We start from the raw sequence: 22,520 nt of genomic DNA on the forward strand, positions 1-22,520 counted from the left end.
GACTAGGGAGGCCCAGGCAGGGCTCCCTGAGGACACCACACCCTGGGCCCTGGGAGACAGGGCTCAGCCCATCCAAGAAGCCACCAGGAAAGAAGCCTTGTCATCAGGACCGGCTGTAAAGCCCCGGAGAGGTTCTGCATATGTTACTTTTCCTATGGCATAGAAGGTCCACCCTCCCCTGCCCACCATGTTCAGGTGGGGATGGAGGCTGGGCACTGCCCATCCTGTGGCCTCAGGGCAGGACGGTGGGGAGCAGCCAGCCAGAACCACCCACACTGCAGTGGGTGCCCGGCAAGAAGGCCGTGCCATACCATGGCACCCGTCAGGCACCTCCTGCGCCCCACGACGTGGCACCCATAGCAAATCTCAGGCCCACCCACCTTCTAGAGCAATTCCTCAAACACCTAAAGTTCTCTCTTTGAACAATGAAAAAGAAAGAACTGCAGAAAAATAAGACACATTTTAGGAGTAAAGTGTAAAAGAGGACATATGTTCTGCGTTTGGGAAACTCGGTGCTTCACACTGTCCCTAAGAGCCTTTCAGCCCATGGACAGCGTCCCCTGCAGGGCAGCGGTTCCATCTTCCTCCCAGGACCACACCAAGAGCTGGGGAGGCCATGCACACACACACACTGGCGGGTCTCCTCATGTGTATACACCTATGTGCGTATCCACAGCTCGCGGCTGTCCATGCGCGTCCGCATGCTCCCCACAGAGCAGGAGAGGGTTCTTGCAGTCTGCACCATCCATGCAGCTCTCCAGGCGGTCAGCATAAAGTGCACAGGTGGCCCACAGAGCTGGGTGGGTGGTCTCAGAGGGACAGTTCCTATAGAGAAGGGCGGAGACCCAAGGACCCACCATTATTTCTGGGCAAGTGACTGGCCAGTGAGCCCTGAGGAAAAGCTTGTTTTGGCATGGACACAGCAATGCTGTCTCAGGGCCCCGCCTGTCCTCAGTGCTGTCCCGGGCTTTGGAGGGTGGCAGGTACCACAAACACTACCTGCTACCACTCGGAGCCTGTGCCTGCCATGGGAGGCAGCCACAGAGGACCAGTTTGGAAATCCTGCAGAGGGAGGGAGCTGTCCCTGGCACCCTGCAATCCACCTCCAGCAAAGACCAGCAACCTCTGAAGCAGGAGACACACCACATGGTGGGGCTTGAACTCCATGGCTCCACTTAGTGCCCCTCCCAGGGGCCTGCGGTGCAGACTCAGCACCATCAATCAGCCACAGCTGGCAGGCCTGTCCTGACAGTCTGACCAACACGTGGACCCAACCCCGCACGGTTCGCAGAGAGGGTCCAGCCCCTTGAGCACAGCACACCAGGCAGTGGATCAGGCGCAGATGCCAGTTAACAAGGCCGAGCACCTTCTCTTGATGCGACACACAGCTTGCACTTGGCCACGCTCTCAATGTCTGCCTGGTCTGTGAGCATGTGCTGCAGCCTGGCCCATGAGCATGCGCTGCAGTGGGTCAGGCGCAGATGCCAGTTAACAAGGCCGACAGCCTTCTCTTGATGCACAGCTTGCACTTGGCCATGCTCTCAATGTCTGCCTGGTCCGTGAGCATGCAGCAACACCTTGTGGTAGCACAGCACATAGCCCTCCAGGTGCTGCAACATCTCATCCAGGGCAGCCGACTGCACCATCTGCACAGCGTGACTGAGGATGAGCCTCTCAGTGGTGACACCATGGATGGCATCCAGCAGCCGCTGCTTGTCCAGGAAGAAGCGCTGCAGTCCAAGGCTCAGGCCCTGACAGGACACCACCCTGGCCTTGTACAGCTCGTTGAGCCTGCGGACCACCTGCTTCACGGTAGATGAGAGGCAGAACTTGCCGGCCCGTATCTGGTCAATGGAGGTCTGCAGGCCCGAGGACAGGAGCTCAGCCACGTTCAAGTACAGCACTAGCTGCTCTGCGAAGCCCCACTCGTGGCTCAGCAGGCTGATCTGGTCGGCCACCATGCTCTCCTGAGGCTGGCACTCAGGGCCCCTGGCCCCATCACTGGCACTGCCATTGAGGGTAGTGATCTCCAGGACAAGCTGGAGGAAGGCAAGTGTGAAGTAAGGCTGTGCAGGATCTCTGTGTGCTCCTTCTCCATGAGTTCTGGGTGATGAGGGGCCTCAAAGGTCACAGCCCCGTCCAGGTTGACAGAGGGGGGTCAGCAAAGCTGCAGCAATGGCCTGGAGCAGGGAGCTCAGGGACAGGCTCACTGCAGGCCCCGGGCAGCAGGTGACGGGCAGAGGAGCCAGCAGAGCCCACTGAGAACATCCTGGTGCGGGGTCCCTGGAGCGATGTTGTCCCACTGGGGGGAGAATCCACAGTGAAGACCACTGGGGAGGGGCTGCTCGCTCCCAGCCCAGGCTCTTGAGTGCAGGTTCCCTCCGAAGCCAGCAGAGGGTGCAATCTTCATGGGCTTCTCCTGCAGGCTGTCTGTGCTGCCAGAGTCGCAGGCCTGGGTACCAAATGCAGCCTTGAGCAGCAGGTCGGTGAGGCGGAAAGTGCTGAAGGACAGGCCAAAGGGGCCGCTGCTGTCCTCGGCAGGCAGCAGGCCAGAGCCCAGCTGCAGCCCCGGAAAGGGCCCCACCTCTGAGAGATCGGACAGCGTTCGATTCCGTGTGTGTGTGCGTGTGTGTGTGTGTGTGTGTGTGTGGTCATCACCACATCCTGCCGGGCCAGGAGAGCCAGCAGGTTTCTGGGAGCTGGGGGCCTTAGGGAAGTCTTAGGAGGGCATGGCCTTGGTGGGAGAGCCCAGGATGGGAGGCAGGGGGTTGTGCTGCATGAAGTCAGGCAGCTTGGGCGAGCCACGCAGGGACTGGCAGGGCTGTGGCAAAGGAACTGGCTGGGGAGGGCTGGCTTGTGGTTGGCTGAAATATGTTCCCAGGAGGTCCATAGGGGGCTTGGGGAGCTTGGGCCGAACAACGTTCAAGTGGGACAGGTTGGGGGTGGCGCTGTGCAGACCGCAGCCAAGACCTGGGGCCCAAGGGGAGTATTCGGCCACGGAGGAGCCTGGATGCAGGGACCTTCCAGCAGGCATCTCGGCTCCCTGTGGGGAGGGTGTCCTGCTCCAGCCCCGCCTCTCAGGAATGGCTCCAACTTGAGGAGATGGCATGTAGGGCCAGCCTCCACCCAGGGAGAGCTTCCTGGCCAGGACAGCTCCCTCAGGGTGGGATGGAGGAGATGGGCTAGCTCCAGCAAAACCCAGGGGGCTGGTGCTGCCCAACCTGCAGATGGCAGAAGACCAGGGCGTCTGGGGTAGAGTTGGAGAGTGCAGATTCTGCTCAATGCGCTGGTAGTTGTGCACCTGGGTGGGGACCGGGATGGGCAATGAGGCTCCACACCAACTGCTAGAGAATGGGCCAGCCAGGCCAGAGGGGCTGGGGGAGCTGCTGCAGGTGGGAGAAGGAGAGGGAGATGGGGTCCGGCCGTGGCTCTCCAGGCCGGCAGAGGCCACCAGGGAACTCCCACTACACAGAAGACTATCCGGTGGGGGCTTAGCACAGGCCACCTCAGCCACCAGGTCCCCTGAAAACTGGTCTGGGACCATGACGAAGTTGTCTGTGTCACAAGAGTCCTTGCTGCTGCCAGCAGAGTCCCAGGAGCCGTGCAGGAAGCCGGCCGTGTCCGCTGGGGAGGTGAGGGTCTTCTGCATGTGGGGCATCTTCCCTAGGGACGGCAGGAGACAAGATGAGAAGTGGAGCTACTCCTGGAGCTGCTGCCAGACCCTGAGCTCAGATAAGAGGGCACAGGCACTGGCGGGCGGGGACTTAATGGAGGCACTGGCGTCCAAGAAAGGGTGACGAAAAAATTCCTCGAAGTCCATGCGGTCTTTGTGGTTGCTCTGCAGCAGAGCCAGGAGCAGCTGCTTCAGGGGTGCCAACGTCTCCCGGGGGATGACGGGCACAAGAGTGTTCTTCTTCTCCTAGAACAGGTGCAGATCCTGAGGGCTGCTGGCCTGGAACGGGGCCTTGCCAGTCAGGCACTGGTACACGATGGTGCCGCTGCTCCACAGGTCTGCCTTCCCATCGTAGTGCTGGGACATGATGACTTCAGGGGCCATGTACATGGGAGAGCCCCAGAGCGTGGCTGCCATCATGTTGCTCTGGAGGTACCGGGTGAACCCAAAGTCAGCGATCTTGAAGCGGATGTGATTGGGATTCTCACGGCGCCCTCCAGGGTTGGACAGCAGGATGTTCTGGGGCTTGAGGTTAAGGTGGATGATGCCCTTGCTGTGCAGCAGCCGCATGGCACCTGCAATCTGCTGCAGGAAGAGCCTGATGGTGTCTTTGCTCAGGGTCCCCATGGTGTGCAGGTAGTCAGCCAGGTCCTCACCATTACAGTACTCCATGAACAGGTAGACGGAATTGGCCATCTCCTGGAAGTTATACAAGGCCACAATGTTCTCATGCTTCAGTTCCTTGAGTATTTTTATTTCCTTCCCCAGCAGTGTCTGGGACTTGGCCAGATTCTTCTTGTTAATACACTTGACTGCGACCTCCAGGTTGTGCTTGAAGACCACCACGAAGGCGCCGTGGCCGATCAGGTCCTTGCCGGAGCGCGGGGCGCATTCTTTGTTTTTGTTCTAAGTACATTCTTAACAGAATTTAATGCAGTCATCAAATTTTTCTTTTATAAGATAACTCTTACTATCTTTTATAAGAGTTCATAGCCAGGGAAACAATGCTTATGACATAATATTGCAGAGCTTAGTGCTTGACGGAAAAATTATAATTTCAGTATAAATATTGACTGAAATATGGGTTTAACTCAAATAAGAAAGATTAATACAGAATAAAGAAATGAAAACAAGGCTTATATATGATGTATATTAGCATCAAAACATTCAGAACAGACAGTTGAAAAGAAGCTTTTTAGGTCCTTTTATCAAGTGAGGCATTCAACAACAATCAGATTGATAATGATGATAAGATTTTACCTTACCCCACACAAACAACACACAAAAATCAAAGGCTATAAGACTTCTCAGATTAGTACTTTTAACAGTGTTTAGGTACAATGGACAAAGTCTAAAAATGTAACCAGCTTAATTGGGTAATTATCTCAGGTGGATGCTTCTTGGAATAAACACTTTAGATGGTCTCAGTTCAAAATCTTCACCCATCCTCTGTGTAAAATCAAACCTTCCTTTAGCGGAAGAACAAAAAAAAATTATAGCCCTGGGAAGAATAAGAAATCAGAATAAGAAAAAAGTAATAGAGGAATAAATAGAAATTTATGGTGTTTAGCACTTTTCAACATAAGTGTGTTGATTGTTTTTATGATCAGTGCAAGTTGTAAAGATCTGTGTGTAATAAAAATATTGAAATTTTTTAAATGATTTAGTATACTTGATTTTCTTTTTTATATTTGAAGACTTTGAATCTGTATTTATGACAGAATATTAGAAAAGCCTAATGTGTTATGTGAATATTGTTATTAATTGTGCAAATTGGTGAAAAGTTTACTTTTATGAATTATACATTCCATGTTATCCAGAAGTCAAATCATACTGGATTGTTTTCATTGTGATAGACCATAGACATAAATATACTTATTAACATACTATAATGTGTTTTAAACTAATTTTTATTGTTATTATTATCAGGAATTGAACCTAGGGGGTGATTTACCACTGTATTACACCCCCAGCCCTTTTCACTTTTTTTTTCATTTAATTTTGAGATAGGGTGTAGCTAAATTGCTTAGGGTCTTGTAAATTGCCCAGGCTGGCCTCAAACTTGTAATTCTCCTGCCTCAGCTTCCTTTAGAAAATAGAAATCCTTTCAAGGAAGGACAGAATGTTTAAAATAGAGATTTTAAAACATTGACTAATTCAGCAAATTGACTATATATTTGTAACACTTGACAGCAGCATAAATCAATGCCAAAACTCATACCTGGACTTCTTTGGTCCTTTCTTCCTTCTCACCCTCTTTTCCTCCTTCTTTCTTCCCCTTCTTTATTTCCACTATATAAATCTAAATCTATTACATATTTTTGATAAACATTCTTAGAAAAGTCCAGAAGCATGGAAATAATTGAAAATAAGCATTGCCTTATCATCATTCCCAGCATCAAGCAACACATTTCTTTCTTCAAAGACCAAACTGTTAAACAAGGCTTAAACACCAAGTTCATTTTTTTTCAAAGAATTTTAATCTTTTGCAGTCATCTGAATCATTGCCCAACACCCTTGTTAATTTTGAAATTTTCATGTTTCACTTGGAGGATGGAAAGAACAAGTAGTTATATAGAAATATCCTAATTCCAAACTTTTTTTAAAAAAAGCAGTGCTGAATTAGTATTAAATACTACCACACTTAAAAGACAATTGATAAAAATTTCAATATTGAAGATCATAATTTAGAGTAATGGATTGAGAAAAACATAGTTTTTTGTTGTTTCAAAGTGGTTTATTTTTACCCATCATCTCTTTAAACTATGAGATTGACATTATCATCATTCTCTTTCACACAAGGAAACAGGATGAATAATAGTTAGTAGCTGGATTCAAAATAGTTGGTAGCTGAATTCAATCACATGGCTAATGACTGTTCAGGGACTTGAAAAAAAGCACTTCTGATTCCACACCATTTTCATTACACTAAATTTTTGGTATTAAAATGCAATACAAGGTGTTTGTTACTGTGACAGAAAGATCCCTTCTTTCCAATAAAAATATATAAGCCACATGATCACATGAGAAATGCACACTTGATGATAATGACAATAAAACATTTGGTTCTCCATCATATTCAGTAAAAACTACAATTCCAAGTGCTAATGCCAAGTTTTTGAAAGTTTCTGAGTTCAACAAAAAAATATTTCATCATTACCTGATCAAACCAGAGGCCTGAATTGAGAGCTATAGTTCATCAAGTACTGTGGTGGGTTCTTTGAAACCCTGCAGCATTACCAGCATGTCTCTGACTTAAAAATATATAGATTTAATTGGGGAGAAAAAAAATATGAACTGGAAGTGATAAATAATACTAACATGGCTGATGTAGAGTGAACGTGAGGTCAGTCATTTTGAAGATCATCAATATGGAGATGATAGTGAGATGCAGGATAAGAGAAGAAATGTGATTTTTAGTGTTGACCCTGAAATGTTCAAACTCATCTGCAGAAGCAATTGGTAATAATGGCCATCTTCTAAGACTGAACCAAATCGCCTGCTTGGTCTCTGATATCTAATTTTATGTATAAAAAACAAGACACAGCTTGGAAAGAAGGTGAGCCTTTTCCTTCTTACAACTTATGAAGAGGCTACATGGCCAAGAGGAGGATAGTCATTTGCATGTTTTCATGAGCTAAAAAATACAACTGGGTTTGTTTGGTTATCTCATCACAGAGGGGCAAAGATTTTATTTAGAGTAAAAGGGGTAAGAGTTTTCCTAAGACATGCTTCCTCTGCTTCTCAAACCCAAATGTTCTTGAAGATCCTGGAGATGCTGCTAAAAAACATCCCAACTTAAAAAAATTAGCTGTGGTGCAGGCTAAGACTCTCATTGAGAGTCCTTTGTGTATATACCAAGGAGAGAGAGAGAGCTGGGTCAAATGGTAATTCCATTCCAAGTTTTCTGAGGAATCTCCCATATTGCTTTCCATAGTGGTCACTCCAGTTTGCAGTCCCACTAGCAATTTTTCAGTGTACCTTTTCCCACATATCCTTGCTAACATTTGTTGTTATTTGTATTCTTGATCGCTGCCATTCTGACTGTGTGACAGGGAACCTCAGCATAGTTTTAATTTGCATTTCTCTAATTACTAGAGATGTTGAACAATTTTTCATATATTTTTTGACCATTTGTATTTTTTCTTCTGTGAAATGCTCATTTAGATTCTCCGAACATTTATTGATTGGGTTATTTGGTGTTAAGGTTTCTGATTTTTTTATACCCTGGATTAATGCTCTATTTGAGGTGGATGAGGCAAAGATTTTCACAAATTCTGTAGATGTCTTAACATTCTTGATTGTTTCCTTTTCTTTGAAACAGTGTTTTAGTTTGATACCATCCAGTTTACATAGACTCTTGATTTTACTTCTTGCATTCATTTAGGAGGCTCATTGAGGGAGTCAGTTCCTAAAACCAACATAATGGAGAGTTAGACCTATCTTTTCTTCTAGTAGATGTATGCTTTCTGGTCTAATTTATAGGTCTTTGATGCACTTTGAGTTGAGTTTTTTGCAGGGTAAAGATTAGGGTTAAATTTCATTCTGTTACATATGGATTTCCAATTTTCCCAGCATCATTTGTTAAAGAGGCTCTCTCTTTTCTTCAATGTATGTTTATGATATTTGCCGAAAAAAATGGATGGATCTGGAGACTATTATTCTAAGCAAAATAAGTAAATCCCTCAAAACCAAAGGTCTAATATTCTCTCTGATATGTGGATGCTAACACACAATAAGCAGGGGAGGGGATGAATACAATTTCAGTAGATTTGACAAAGGGAAATTAACAGAACAGAGGGGGAAAGGAATGGAAATACAGCAGAATGATTCTGACATAATTTTCTATATACATATCGGAATATATCACAGTGAATTTTTACATGGTGTACAACACAAAGCTTAGATCCTAATTAGAATAAGATGTTTGTATAAATAAGTCCAGTTATACTCTACTGTCATGTATAATTACAAAGAACAAAACAATACTCTCCTGTTGCTACTGGTCCACTTGCCAGACTTTAAGGAGAAAGTCCCTAAGATAAAAGGAAGAGTCATCTGAGAAGTTTCAGGTGAGGAAGCAGGGTAGATTGGAATGAAAAGTGGATTCAGAAAGAGACACAGAAATAAAATGTTTGTTGTAGAAACTGAAGCACCCACATGGAAGGAAGAATCTGAGATGGAATGGCTAAGAATCTGTGATGATAAGCTTCAGGGTGTCTATATCAAAAGCTGAAATAGTAAGATAGTTTTAAAATGTAATGCTGCAGTCTCTTTCCATTTAAAGGACAAGGGTTATTGTCCTTTAAACTTAACCACACAATAATCTATTGCTATTACTCTTATGAACCTATCTGGAAAGATTTGTAACATGAAGCAGGACAGCCTATTTCACTTAAGAAAAGGGAACTTCAATAGCTTATTTGGGCCTACTCCTGTTTCTAACTTAGGTCAAAATATTTGCTAGTAAGATAGTTTTAAAACTTAATGCTGCAGCCTCTTCACATTTAAAGGACCTGTGTCTTAATGCTGCAGTCTTTCCCATTCTTACTGTAGCTCTTTCACTCATTTTCTGCCTGGTTATAACACATTTATTAGGTAGAGTGTGAAACTTCAATATAACATTTTTAGTGATTTTTTATTGTTCTTTGAACATATTCTATATCCACTTTATAGCTTGGACCTTTACTTAAGGAAGAATTTCATTTCTGCCACTTCCTAGAACTTGAACTTGATGGATGATGCATAAAATATGGGTCTTAATTTCTAGAAGCCAGAATTGATACCAATAACTCTACGTGAACATCTGCAATCTCAGGCACTACACTAAGGGTGTTAATTATCGTATTTAATCTTTATTACACAATTGCATGGGAAATTCTATTATATGAATAGAATGATATTCAAAATATTCTATTATTATGGTCATTGGTATATGGATGAGGCATTTAAGCACAGAAAAGTTTGGAAAGTTGTCCAAGGTCATAGAATTTTTGGCAGGTCTAGTAGTTATGATTTGATTGCTAAAATCCTGAATCCAGAACTCATGCACTAAATGCCTTTCTATACTTGGAATGAAAGAAAGAAGATGGAAAAAAAACAACATTAAGCAAGTAAACTAACACAGAGTTTCATTGTGTAGGTTAGTCTTAAAACACTTGATTGCTAAAAAGGGCCAATAGGAAACTAGGGAAGATGTCATAAAGGAGGTCACTCAAATTGATAGCAGCATAATGAAGCAGCATATAGAAAAGCAATTAAAAGAAGCACATAACATGAAAAGTGAAATCAAAGCAGTGTAGTGGCACACACCTGTAATTTTAGCCACTGGAGAGGTTGAGACAGGATAATCATAAGTTCGAGGCCAGTGTCAAAAACTTAGCAAGACCCTGTCACAAAATTTTTTAAAAAGAATTAAAAATGGGGATGTGGTTTGTAGCTCAGTGGCAAAGTGCCAAATTCAACCTCCTATAATAATAAAAGGGAGGAAATTATTTACTGTTACCACTTGTGGAACCAGACAGCATAAGTTACAAGAAAGGTTTTGCCCTAGCAAATATTTTGATACAAATTTGGAACAAAAAAAAAAGCCATTTCCCTTTTCTTAAATGAAACAGGCTCTCCTGGCTCACATTACAAATCTTTCCAGATAGGTTCATAAAAGTAATAGCAATAGATTGTTGTGTGGTTAAGTTTAAAGGACAATGACCATTTCTCCTGAGGTGGGAAATTATTCAAAAATGATAGAGTAAAGCCATAGAAGACTCTGATTCAGTTGATACCAAATCAAACTATAAGGAATGTTTTGGTATCAAGGTTTACCTGGACTTTCCCTGGCAGAAAATCTGTTATTAAGATATATTAGCTTGGTTGTACAAGAAGGAGTTCTACCAGTTCTTGGGGAATCACGACTAACAGTAATTCAGTCCTCCTGGGATCTTGGCAGAAATCAAGCAGTACTTCACAATAGCTGTGAAATATGCATGGGACACCTCTACAAATTGTCAGTGATGAATGACCAATGGGACCATTGGGCTTTCATTTAGTTGAAAGGGCTTTAACCAACATTGGACACCTGTGAGTATGGCAAGGTATTTTGGGGATAGCAATGACTATTTTTGATTCTTTAGTCATAGAACCTCAAGTTATATTTATCGGTTGGAATAACTGAAACAAGATGACTCTGGCATTTCAAAATGTTATTGAATTTGGGGGATTGGTTTTTTATTTTATTTTTTTTAAATCTCAAAGCCAAAGTCTTCACTTTGTTTTGAGTCCAAGGAAGCTACTATAATATTTAGCTTGACACTGATGTTTAATGTAAAGGCTGAAATAAATGAGTCCATGTTAACTTTCCTAACTTGCCAAGTGCTACTACCTTCTCCAGATGAGTTGGATTGCGTAGAGGAGTAATTTGTGGAGGAAAGGGACACTAGGGATGTGTGGTTTGTTTTAAACTGCATGGCTGGGCTTCCAAGGCTAGAGTTCAACTCATTGTTATTCATATACTCCTGGCTAGTGGCATCTTCATTAATTCCATTGGAAATCAAAAAGAGTATGCATGTCCTTATTTGTTAAGTGACTTGATTATTCAATGGCAGCATTACCTATTTTTCAATTTAGGGGAAGATTGAGAAAGCATTTGTAGTAGCTATAAGATAATAGGTACTGAATACACATTCAAAACATACTTATAAATTTATTTGATTTATTCATGTCATTGCCTTCTTTCCTAATGTTTATCCCTAAGTGCATTAAATGTTCCAGCTGGTAGAAACTTTTCAATAGATCCTGCCTTCTCTTTTGGTTTCAATAAACTGCTTCATTATTTCAACAAATACATCCAAACAATGTTTAGGCCTCTACTTATAAATGCCCATATTTTAGATTTTATCACTCAGTCAACAAATGTATATTTAGCTTCTACTTTGAGGTCTAGAATTTTCTAGACTTTCTGAGGAACAAAATATATAAAGGGTATATTCAAGATGTATAAATAATCTCAGTCCTGAGAGGAAGTAAGGCTTTCACATATGCTGTAATTCAGCATTTTCCAAAGTGTGTACTGTGAAATAGTGGTGAGTTTTGCAAGACATTCTTTAACAAAAAAGTTGAGTAATGCCAGGTTAACCATTCTTTTTGAATTATAGGACCTCAGTGACATTTAATATCTTGTGATTTCTATAAAAATCCACTGGTATTGGGGAAATTATATTATACAGTGACCAAGAAACACTTATTTTACTAGAATGCTTGTTTTCATTTATCAGAACTCTAGTATTCCAGAAAACTCATTTTGGGAAATGATGTAAGGTCTGGGAATCAAAAACACCAGTGCATTTATCATTTTTCTGCCACCAAACAATTATGGGGCATTAACTATGTTGCTTAAATTTTCTGTGCCTCTGTTTCTTCAAATTTTAAATAGAGGAGGTAAGACCAAGTTCCACTATCCTCTGAGTACTGCAGAGGAGAGGAGGTAGTGGAGGTAGAAAAATGAATGTTAAAGTAATTTTGAAAAGTTAAATTTGTATATAATTGCATGACCTTGTATGTGAACTGGAAGAAAATAATAGAGGATTTATAGACCTAGTTTAATGAATGATTTCTGCTGAAGGATTTCCTGTGATGATCATGAAAACAATGCCTTTTCATAAAACATAAAAAAGAATAGCTAAGAATTGTCAGGAAAGAATTATAATGCTTGTACATTTATCAATGTCTGCATAAAAACGATTCTGTTTTCTAAACTATTCTTTGGCAACTTGATAGAAAACATTCAGAAGCAGATGTACAAGAGTCCCCAAATAGTTTCACATAAATTACGGTGAATTTATATAGAACAACAGCTAAATATTAAATTTTGCCCAAAATGCTTTTGTTAGCCACCCATCAGACCAAAAATGCTTTGTCAGAATATCAGAACAACTTCCTGAGCCATGTGAGGCCCATAGACTCTATAGTTCATTCTATATTTTATGAAAATTATAATCTCCAACCTAAATATACAGTAAAGGTTTCTTCCATTTTTGTATGACTTCCTTCACCATATCAATATTCACTATTAAGAGAATTGGGGAATAAAATGTGAACGATGTGAGCTACTTTTTTTCTAATTCTATATGTTTGTGGAAAGTAAAATATAATCACTGCAGTCATGTAGTCATAAATATAACATTATCCCTATAATAAAACTTGCCTTAAATTATAATCTGTTTCACATTTTAAGGATTTTAAGGATAGTCTATCTTGTCATCAGTTGGTATAACATTTTTGAAAAGCAATTTGATCTATATAATTAGGAGCCAAAAAACTTTGGTTTTTTGTGAACCATGTTTCTGTGTTGTATATGTGTGTATCCTGAAAATTTATGCCCTACATAAGAGCAAAGGATAACTACTTAAATATATTTATTATAGTACTACTTACATTACCAAAAATTGGAAAACAATGGAATTCCCAAGGATAGAGTGTATTTTTTGCTTGTTGTTTTTTGTTTTTCTTGGGGTACCAGAGATTAAACTCAGGGGCACTTGACCACTGAGCCACATCCCCAGCCCTATTTTGTATTTTATTTAGAGACAGGGTCTCACTAAGTTTCTTAGCTCCCCACTGTTGCTGAGGGTGGCTTTGAATTCATGATCCTCCTGCCTCTGCCTCTCCTGCCTCAGCATTCCCAACTGCTGAGATTACAGGCATGTGCCACCGGCCCAGCAGATAAAGTGTTTTATGTGATGCAGTCTTCTTCAGTTTGGTCAACAATAAAAAGATATTAAAAATGATAGTCATACAAATTATTATAATACTCAAAACTATGCCGGTATCTATGATGATGTGTCTTTCCAGAATCAAACTGGCACTTACCCATATTCACAGTTATGATACTATTCATATATAGAGGATAAGGTGAAAACTGAAGATAGTTACTTGATTTAAGGTAAGAGTTACAGGTAACTTTTTTCTTCCTTCCTTCCTTCCTTCCTTCCTTCCTTCCTTCCTTCCTTCTCTTCTTTGTTACTCCCTCTGGTATTATTAAATACTATTTGTAGAATAAATCATATTTAATAAAAATTAGGATAAATGAATCTATGATATTTTCCCTCTTTGAAATGTCTTTATCAAGAAGTTTCTATTATGTTTATATGTAAAATGAAAGATTGATTAGCTGAATAATACCATACCTTAAAAAATTTTTCACCTGAAATACTATTAGAGAGATGTGGTGGCACATGCCTATAATCCCTGTGACTCTGGAAGCTAAGACAGAAGGAAAACAAGTTCAAGGCCAGGCTTGGCAACTTAGAAAAACCTGTCTTAATATAAACTGTTGGTGATGTTTCTCATGGTATAGTGCCCCTGGGTTTAATCCCAGTAGAAAAAAAAAGAAAGAAGAAAAGACAAGAAAACAAACATAACAAAATTCTAAATATTGAGATAAATATGCAAATATTTTTATTTTAATTAGTCATATAATTGTTTTCAGTTTTCATACCAGGATCTCTAAGATCTTTTGATTAACAAAAGGAAGACATCCAAAAACTCTCCACACACTATGGAGAAGCAATCAATGAGACAAATTGTTCCCAAATTCACTGCTCCAAAGAGTACATAATATCAAATTAAATTGAATAATACAATAAATCCAATTAACAAAAAGGAGTTTACAGAATAATTATATTTTAAATGATACATATTTTCCAGGCCAACCAAAATATTTTCAGTCTAAGAACTATTGGAAAAAATATTTTGAAAGCCAAATTCCAAACATCTGTTAACATGCTGTGTATCAAAATTTTCTAATTGTATGTGGTTATTTTATATTTTATTAGAAATTCCCAATTTAAAATCAGGAATGGCATAAAATATTTACTTGGAGAGACAGCAAAGTCCTGGGTTCTAAACCCAGTCTGGCATAGCCTATCTCATTGCCCATGGCTCACATCACATATCTCTCTGCAACTTGTATTCTGTGACCAAGAATTCAAACAGAATACAATCTCCTTTTAGGCATTTGGATTTCCAGTATTCACTAAGAGAACTTAAAAAATGAAAACTTTATTTGTGTTGGTTCTTCCCATGGATGAAGCAGATGATTATATACTTAGTTCATAGAAAGGACCCAAAATTATCTTTTTTAAAATAGTTTTAGAACTTCACAGAATTGTGGCATGTTATTTTCAGAGAGAAATCAACTAAATTGTATTAGATATATGGTTGCTGACTATGTTATTTATTCTTTTATCTTTTCTTTCAGGATTTTAAGGCCCTGAGGTCCCCAGTATAAATATAGACCATCAGTAGAAAAATTTATAGTTCTGTGGTATTTGGGGAAATGGAATTTAATAAGAAATGTGATTAGAAAGAAGTTGATGCAACAGGACAACACAAATATTTCAAAATTTTGCATTTACTAACCTTTTTCCAGTCTTCAAGCAAAGTAAAAACAGAAGTCTGATTGTTTTGAGGGATAGTCTCTGAGCAAAAAAAAAATAAGTGAATTAGAAATTTTGTAAACATTAAAGTCTTTCAAGGACCTACAAAGCCAGAAAGATACACTGAATTAGGTAAATTACCTCCAACATAAAATCACATTATTCTGTTCCTGACTAAAGTTATCCCAAATATATTTTTCTTCTCAATTTCATGAAATTGTGTTGTAGAGACGTTACCACAACTTGCTTTTTTCCAACTTGGCTTCCTGATAAAGAAAATATCCCATTTCACCTTAAATGACTGTAATAGTAAATGCTTCATTGGCTTTGAAGAATAGTCTGGTGTTTATGAAAATTTAGCAATTATTCCCCAGCTGAAAGGGGTCTTATTGTTTTCTTTTTCTAATTCTCTATAGATAAAATTCTCTAGGACCCCAATAGAAATGATAACTTTCTATAAAATTTTATTTCTCCAATATCCTCACATAAAAGATTTAGCTGGGCACAAAAGAATCAAAGAACTCATTAAATTTTTAAGGTTTCTCCGTTTATGCTTCAAATTACTGTTTATTATATAACTCCAATTTTAAATTCATCTAAAAACCAAACCAGAAAGTCAACTGAAAACTCTAGTTCTGTTCACTAGAAAAGTTTCCATAAAACACGTAAATGCCTTTAATTGCTCCAGCACTGCTATTGACTTGTATTGGAAAAAAAAATAGTAAGGTGAAATCCCATTACCCATCAATTCTTCTGTTTAAACAGATGCATAGAAGTCAATTTGGATCACTTATAGCTTATTGGTTTCCTTTCTGGTTGGCTTAAATAATTCAGGAAGAATTTTTCTTTCTAAATGACGTTATGTGAAAATTCTAAAATTTACCAAATAGTTATGCTGTTTTCAAAGTTTCCAACTCCATGTATAACAGTTCAGTTAATAATTTTCACAGAAGAAAATAAACAGCAAGAGATTATTACAGTTATGAAACATATACAGTTGTTTAAAGGGTTAAATTTTATAGAAAACTATTTATATCAAATTTGCATTACAAAAAGCAGATTTTTAAATTCATATTATACAATAATTATATTTTTGTGCAAATAGATATTTATACAAAGTATGTAAGTGATAACATCATGAGTGGTTTTGTTATTATTTTTTTGGTTCTAAATTCTAAAACTTATGCATTTATGAATTAAAGTATTCATTTTTAGTTATCTATAAAAAGTATTTATACAGCAACTAAGTTCATTACAATAAATATGAATTTTTACAGCTACTTTATGTTTCTCCTAGATAGTATAGTCTTGAAAAAATTGCAAAAACAGGTTAAGGCCAGAAAAGTAAAATTTTTACATATGAATCAAAAGGGTATTTTTTTTTTTTATTTTTGTAACTTCCAAAAATGCATTTCAATTCTAATGAAAATTATGACTTTAAAAAAACTTACAGAAATAACTTATAGAAACATTGTAAGATAAGTATCATATATTTAACATCAAAATAGATTTTGATCAGATTCACCTGTTGTTAACATTTGCTTTATCACTTGCTCTCTGGTCTCTTTCTCTTCTCCTCTGAACTATGTTAGCAGAAGTTACCTACATGCTCATGTCCCTTTACTTCTAAGCATACAATGTATATTTCACAAAGATATCCCACATATTCACAGAACAGCTTCAACTTTGAGAAATTTCACTTTCACATAGTACTTTATAGTCTGAATCTCAAGTTTGTCATTTGTGTTAAAAGTCATCTTTATATATACTGAACTGTTCATTTATGCATTGGGATGTTGCCTTTAGTCCTTCAGGAATGTTAAAATAAAAACAGTCATATGAAACTTTCTGTGATAAACATAGTGAAGATGTGGAAGATGTCATCCACGATATTCCAGATATTCCAAGGTGTTGCCTTTGCAAAGGGCCATAGCAAAACTTAGATTGAATCTTCCCACCAGAAGTAGCTGCATGTTTTCTGAATATTCATGCACACAGAGCATGTTTTGATGATTATTTTGGCTACCAAGAAATCTAAAGCCAGAATTAGCTCGAAAATCTGGCAGGAATATATGGTGCTTTGTTTTGCTTTGTGCTATCAATAGGGGACAGACAGATGTAAGTGGTGGGAACACAAAGTTAATGGAATAATTCTATAAAATGGGCCCACTGTGTTGACCCCCCCCCCAATACTTTCTTTTCTCAGAAGTAATTTACTTACAGCCCTGCCTGCCTTAAGTGGACAGGATAAGTCACATTCCTCAGTAAAATACCTGTTACCTAAATAATGTTGATAAGAGAAACACAAGTTACCCTGATGGAGGAAATTTTGTGATCCTTTTCATAGACTAGATCCCAAAACTCAAAAGAGAGATAAGGATAATTCCTCTTAGCCATAAAATTTGTAAGAATTTGTGGTTAAGAATTCAATTAGAACTGGTCAGCATAGGTCAAAGTGACCTAGAGTTGTCATGGCAGTGGGGACTTGAAAGTCTGATGTCGTCTTGCTGTCAGTCAAAAGTCAAAAGATGGATCTGTGTGGGGACTCTCTGGAAATTTCTCTGGGATCCCTAATAAACGTGGAGTACACCAGAGGCTTTCTGTACCTTTCCTCTCTGAGAGGACACATTCTCTCTATATATAGTGTCCTTGAAGGATATAATAAATAACATTCCCCAAGACAGCCCCCAGGAAGAAAGGAGGACACAGTGGCCAGGAAGGAGGGGGGTGGTGAAGAAGACACAGGTTCATCCCTTCCCAGTGGCAATGGATCCTGAAAGGAGGAGGTGGGTACTAGGCACTGGGCCCTGAACTTTTACCCTTTCCCATTTCCAGTGAGTTCTGGAAGGAAAAAAAAAAGCAAAAAAGTGAATCTCTGGGTAACAGTGGATCCAGGGGAAGAAGATAAGCAATGAGTATCAATTTCTGGGCTTTTATCCTTTCCTAGTAACATTGAGTCCTAGAGAGGAAGGCAAACAAATGAGCTCTCTATTCTGAATGTTTATCCCAGTAACAGTGAGTTTTGAGCTTTTACAACCATTTCCTTGGGTTAGAATGAGTTTTGAGCTTTTATAGTTGTTTTACTGAGTTAGATTTTTAACCTGCACAACTAGTTTCTGTTGGCCAAAACTACTTCTCCTCCATCTTATGATTAATTCACACTAAACATTCTGCTAGGATCAACTCTCATTAAGACCCCTCTTGTAACCAGTTGTGCCATGTTCTCCCCTGACAATGTGCCATGTGCCATTTTGCTGACACTTAGTAAAGACAGCTGTTGATTCATTTGAGGCCGCTCCTGTCTCAGTTATTTGTGCATACAGTTCCCTTTTCCTTTTCCTATTCTTTCAATAAACTCATTGCCTGTTACTCTGAGTGACATATCTGAAATCATTCTAACTTGATCAAAAGAATTAGGGTTTGAGGGGAGGTGGGGACCTTCAGGCTGCCTCAATTTCCTAGAAGGCCCCAGTTCTGTGATACTATCACCATATTTGTAATTTGTTCTTACTTTCCATTTGTTCACATTTCCTCATCTATGTCCTTTGTCCTTTACTGCTAACTGTAAAACCACTTTAATTCCTTGTAAGATAACTCTTGGACATAAACAAGTAAATGGGCTAAATACACACACACATACATAACTGGGTGAGGAATATGTCATTTATTTAATATTGTAATTGGACTTAGGACAAGTACATGTCCTAATGCCATGTCTGTGAGGCAGCATGTTACCATATGCTTCTTCCTCCTTCAGCTGCTTATATTTCCAACAGAGAATCAGGTGCTGTTATGATATTTCAGTAGGTTATCTTGGTGATCCTCTTACTAGTCTCAGGATTTCCATCAACTAATTGAGAACTAATGCATAGAGGTGACAGTTGTGTACACATATCAAACCCCTCTACAATGATATTACATAGTTTCAGAAAATTGGTGTTTCTAAATTTAATTCACATTCTAGGCCCAGCCAAGTAAGTGGCCTCATTTCATACACTAAGCCCTTCTATTCTGCAAGAATTAGAAACCTTTTGGGCTTCCATAACAATAGCTTTTGTTCTCCTTTTCCATTTTGAAAACCTGTTTGGCTAAACCTCTAAATGAAGCTGATTAAATCCAGAAGGCTTTGGCAGTGAAAAATTAGAGTTTGCTAAATCATATTTTAATATGTGTTATTTAGAAAATATTTTCTTGAGACTTCTTTTCTAAACAATCTTGCTACAGGTCAGGGTGCTGTTTTGTGGGAAGGGAATTCCATGCTGATTGCCATAAAGTTGTCTCTATGGCAAAAGTAGGGGAATTTGAAGAGTTCTATTGATTCCTCACTTTGGGAATAGATTTGACAGTTGAGAAAATATCGCCACACCACATGCATGACTTTGCCCGGTTTTCACAGCAACCCAGTGAGATAATCACAACATGAATGGTGCCTATTTTATAGATGAGGAAATTGTGATCCAGAGAATTTAAAGTGGTCCATGATCAGGAATTTTCTGCCTGTATAGTATTTAGTATTTTTTACGAACCCTCAACCAAACTCATAATTTACCCATTTCACTGATGGCATCCTCATCTTCCAGGAAAACAAAACTAAACAAAACTTGGATTAATCTTCAACTATTCCTGTTGTGGCATTTTCTGCATTTGGTGAAAGCCAAGCCCTGCTGTCTCTGCCTCCTAAAATTTCCTGCCATCTGTTGCTTGCTTCTGCCACCTCATTACCCTGACAGTAATTGCCTTGTTACTGTGGATCCAAATTACAGTGAGCATTTCTACTTGTCACTTGACTACCAGCTTCTCTTCGATTTGCAATACAAATTCACTACCAGTGTGGTTTCTCTGCTATATGACAACAATCATGACCTTTCCTGCTATAGGATCATGGATTTCTACTACAATTAAAAAGTTCAGATGCCTGAAACTGCCATAAAGAGTTCTCAACTGTTTTTAATCCAATTTTATAATGTTATTTTCTGCTTTTACTTGCTATTCACAGCCTATAATAGCCATTACAACTCCCATGTTTTACTTGCTATTCTCCAAAAGCATTATGCATTATTTAGCAGCTGGGTCTCTGATCAAGTTCCTCATGCCATTCCCAAACCCCATGCTTAAAAATTTAGTTCAAATATGCCCCAAAGAAGCATATGAACTGCCTATATTTCTCCAGCTGGAATTCATCTCCTTCTCCCACATTCTCCCATGACTCTTGATTCAACTTCTATTTTAGCACTCCCTGGAATTCAGTCTTTTAATCATTTCTATGTGTCTGCCATCCACTCTAGACTACAAATTATGTAGGGAAAAAAACAATTTTATTTCATATCTTTGTTACTTCCTCATCTATATCAATGCTGTGCATTAGTAGATATACAATGAATGTTTGCCAAACTAGTTCACTTGAGAGCCTCAACACTTTGTTTTCAATTATTGCCTCCATTTTCATTAAAATGAGATTGTCACTTGAAAGGAGTGCAATATATTGACCAAGTATACCTGATTTTCTCTAACTGTGGTCAAGTTTTCAAAACAAAAGAAGGCAGAATAACATTCTGAGAGATTTTTAAAGAGGAAACGGGCAACTTATAAGTGAGAAGTGTTGGTGCCAGTAGCATTTTAAGGTAGCTCAATGAGAAGATGGACCAGAGTGTTCTGTTAGTATATAGGGAAAACATTATGGACAGAAGGATAGAAGAGAAGGAAAGAAAGAAGCTCACATTTTTTAAAGTGCTAATCGTATAACAGAGACTGCAGCATAGGTTTATTCTGAGTCCTTTATCAGCCAGAAAAAGTGTTTTTATGCTATTGATTTACTTATTTAACACAAAGGAAATTGAGATGAAGAGGTTTGCACAATCAAATCCAGGTACATCTGATTCTAAAGAGTATTGTGTTCTGTGCTATGTAGACTTGGATAAGATGGATGCTTGGGAGAGGTGCTCAAGGACAAAAAGAGTAGATGGTAGAGAGGAAAACTGGGCACCAATGGAAGTTTGGGTTTTATTCTGATTTTATCTCCTCCTCCTCCCTCCTTCTTCTCTTCCTGCTCCCCTTCTTTCTCCTCTTCATCTTCCTCCTACTCCTCCTTCTTCTCCTTCTCTTCTTCCTTCTCTTCTTCTCAATAAGACATAAAAGTACGTTGTGACAAGAAGAAAAATAGACCTCAAATCAGATTTCAAACACATATCCGTTTAAGCCTCTGCTGTTTTCTTCATAAAAAGCCTTCCCATTTCCACTTGCACATTCTGCAGCTTGTCCTGGATACAGAGAAAAGAAGAGAAGTGGGCAAGGTGAAAGGCAAGACTTTTTTATATATATAAAATATCTTTCTTTTATGGAATGGACTATGCTGTGAAAGTTAGTCTTGTATCTTTTATATCATAAATCTGAGTGGGGCATGCTGTCTTGGCAAAAAACAGTAGCAATGTGCAAAGTGTTTATTGCCAAAAGCAATAGCATCATGACAGCAGATAATTATGAACAGGGCTAGTAAGTAGTACTGGGAGGAGATGGTTCAGAGGAGAAGGGAGTGAGGCCCCTGAGGGCTGAAACCAATCAGATTCTCAATCCCTGGCCTCTGTGCTGCCTTTAAGCTCAATCACTTTCTCTAAATAACAAGTTTTTTTTTTCCTGGAGAGATGAAATCCCATGAGAGTCATCTGAAACCAGGGATGAAGTAATGATTGAAGGTAAAGATGATTTTTTTAAAAAAATAGTAAACCCAAAGCATCTTCCCACCCCCATGACCTGTAACATCTGTTGGAATTCCAGGGCAGGTTCCTGAGGATTCTTATTATTTAGGATTTTTCATCCAATTTCTCTTGTGATTTCCACTGAACACATTTTATTAGGTGCAATAGCTGGATGCTGCTGTCTCTTTCTCTTGATCTGGAGTCAACTTATGTATGAGGGCAATTCAACCTCTGCAGCATGGTTTGGAGAAAATAAGTCTAATGAATTCAGGGTATGAGGAAAACATCTGCCCTGGGTCTCTTTCAGTGGAAGAGGAAAGAAAAGAGGCAGTCAGACTGTTACCTGGCTATCCTCTGCAGGCAGGGTGTCGTCTGGACTTGGGTTTCCTGCTGGAGTGAAACAGGCTCCTTGTTATGTAAAACCCTGCTGGCTCTGTAGGCAAAGCCACCGTCTGGAGGCCACACCCAAGCCTTGCTCTAGGAGCCTTTGCCTTGGTGTCTGTATGCTTACTTGGTTCATTTCGACAAACCACTCCTGTTTATAAGACTTCTTTTTATCTGAACCTCCTTGGGGTTAGCCAGCTTAAAATTTCTCAATCCACTCATGGGAGAAGACATAAGTCCCACACCTAAGAAATAAGATATAATGAACATAAAATATTCAGATAAGGCTCTTCAAAGGCAAAGGATTAAAATGAAAAGGCACAGAATTATCAGATATCC

General features: G+C 39.6%; 1 pseudogene; it reads right to left on the reverse strand.

The window, feature by feature from the left end:
- Nucleotides 1–1,471: 1,471 nt before the first annotated feature.
- Nucleotides 1,472–22,317, reverse strand: LOC113178410 (serine/threonine-protein kinase ULK1 pseudogene; annotated as a pseudogene).
- Between the last annotated feature and the right edge of the window lie 203 nt (nt 22,318–22,520).

This window comes from Urocitellus parryii, chromosome 7, assembly GCF_045843805.1.
Source record: "Urocitellus parryii isolate mUroPar1 chromosome 7, mUroPar1.hap1, whole genome shotgun sequence".
NCBI lineage: Eukaryota > Metazoa > Chordata > Mammalia > Rodentia > Sciuridae > Urocitellus > Urocitellus parryii.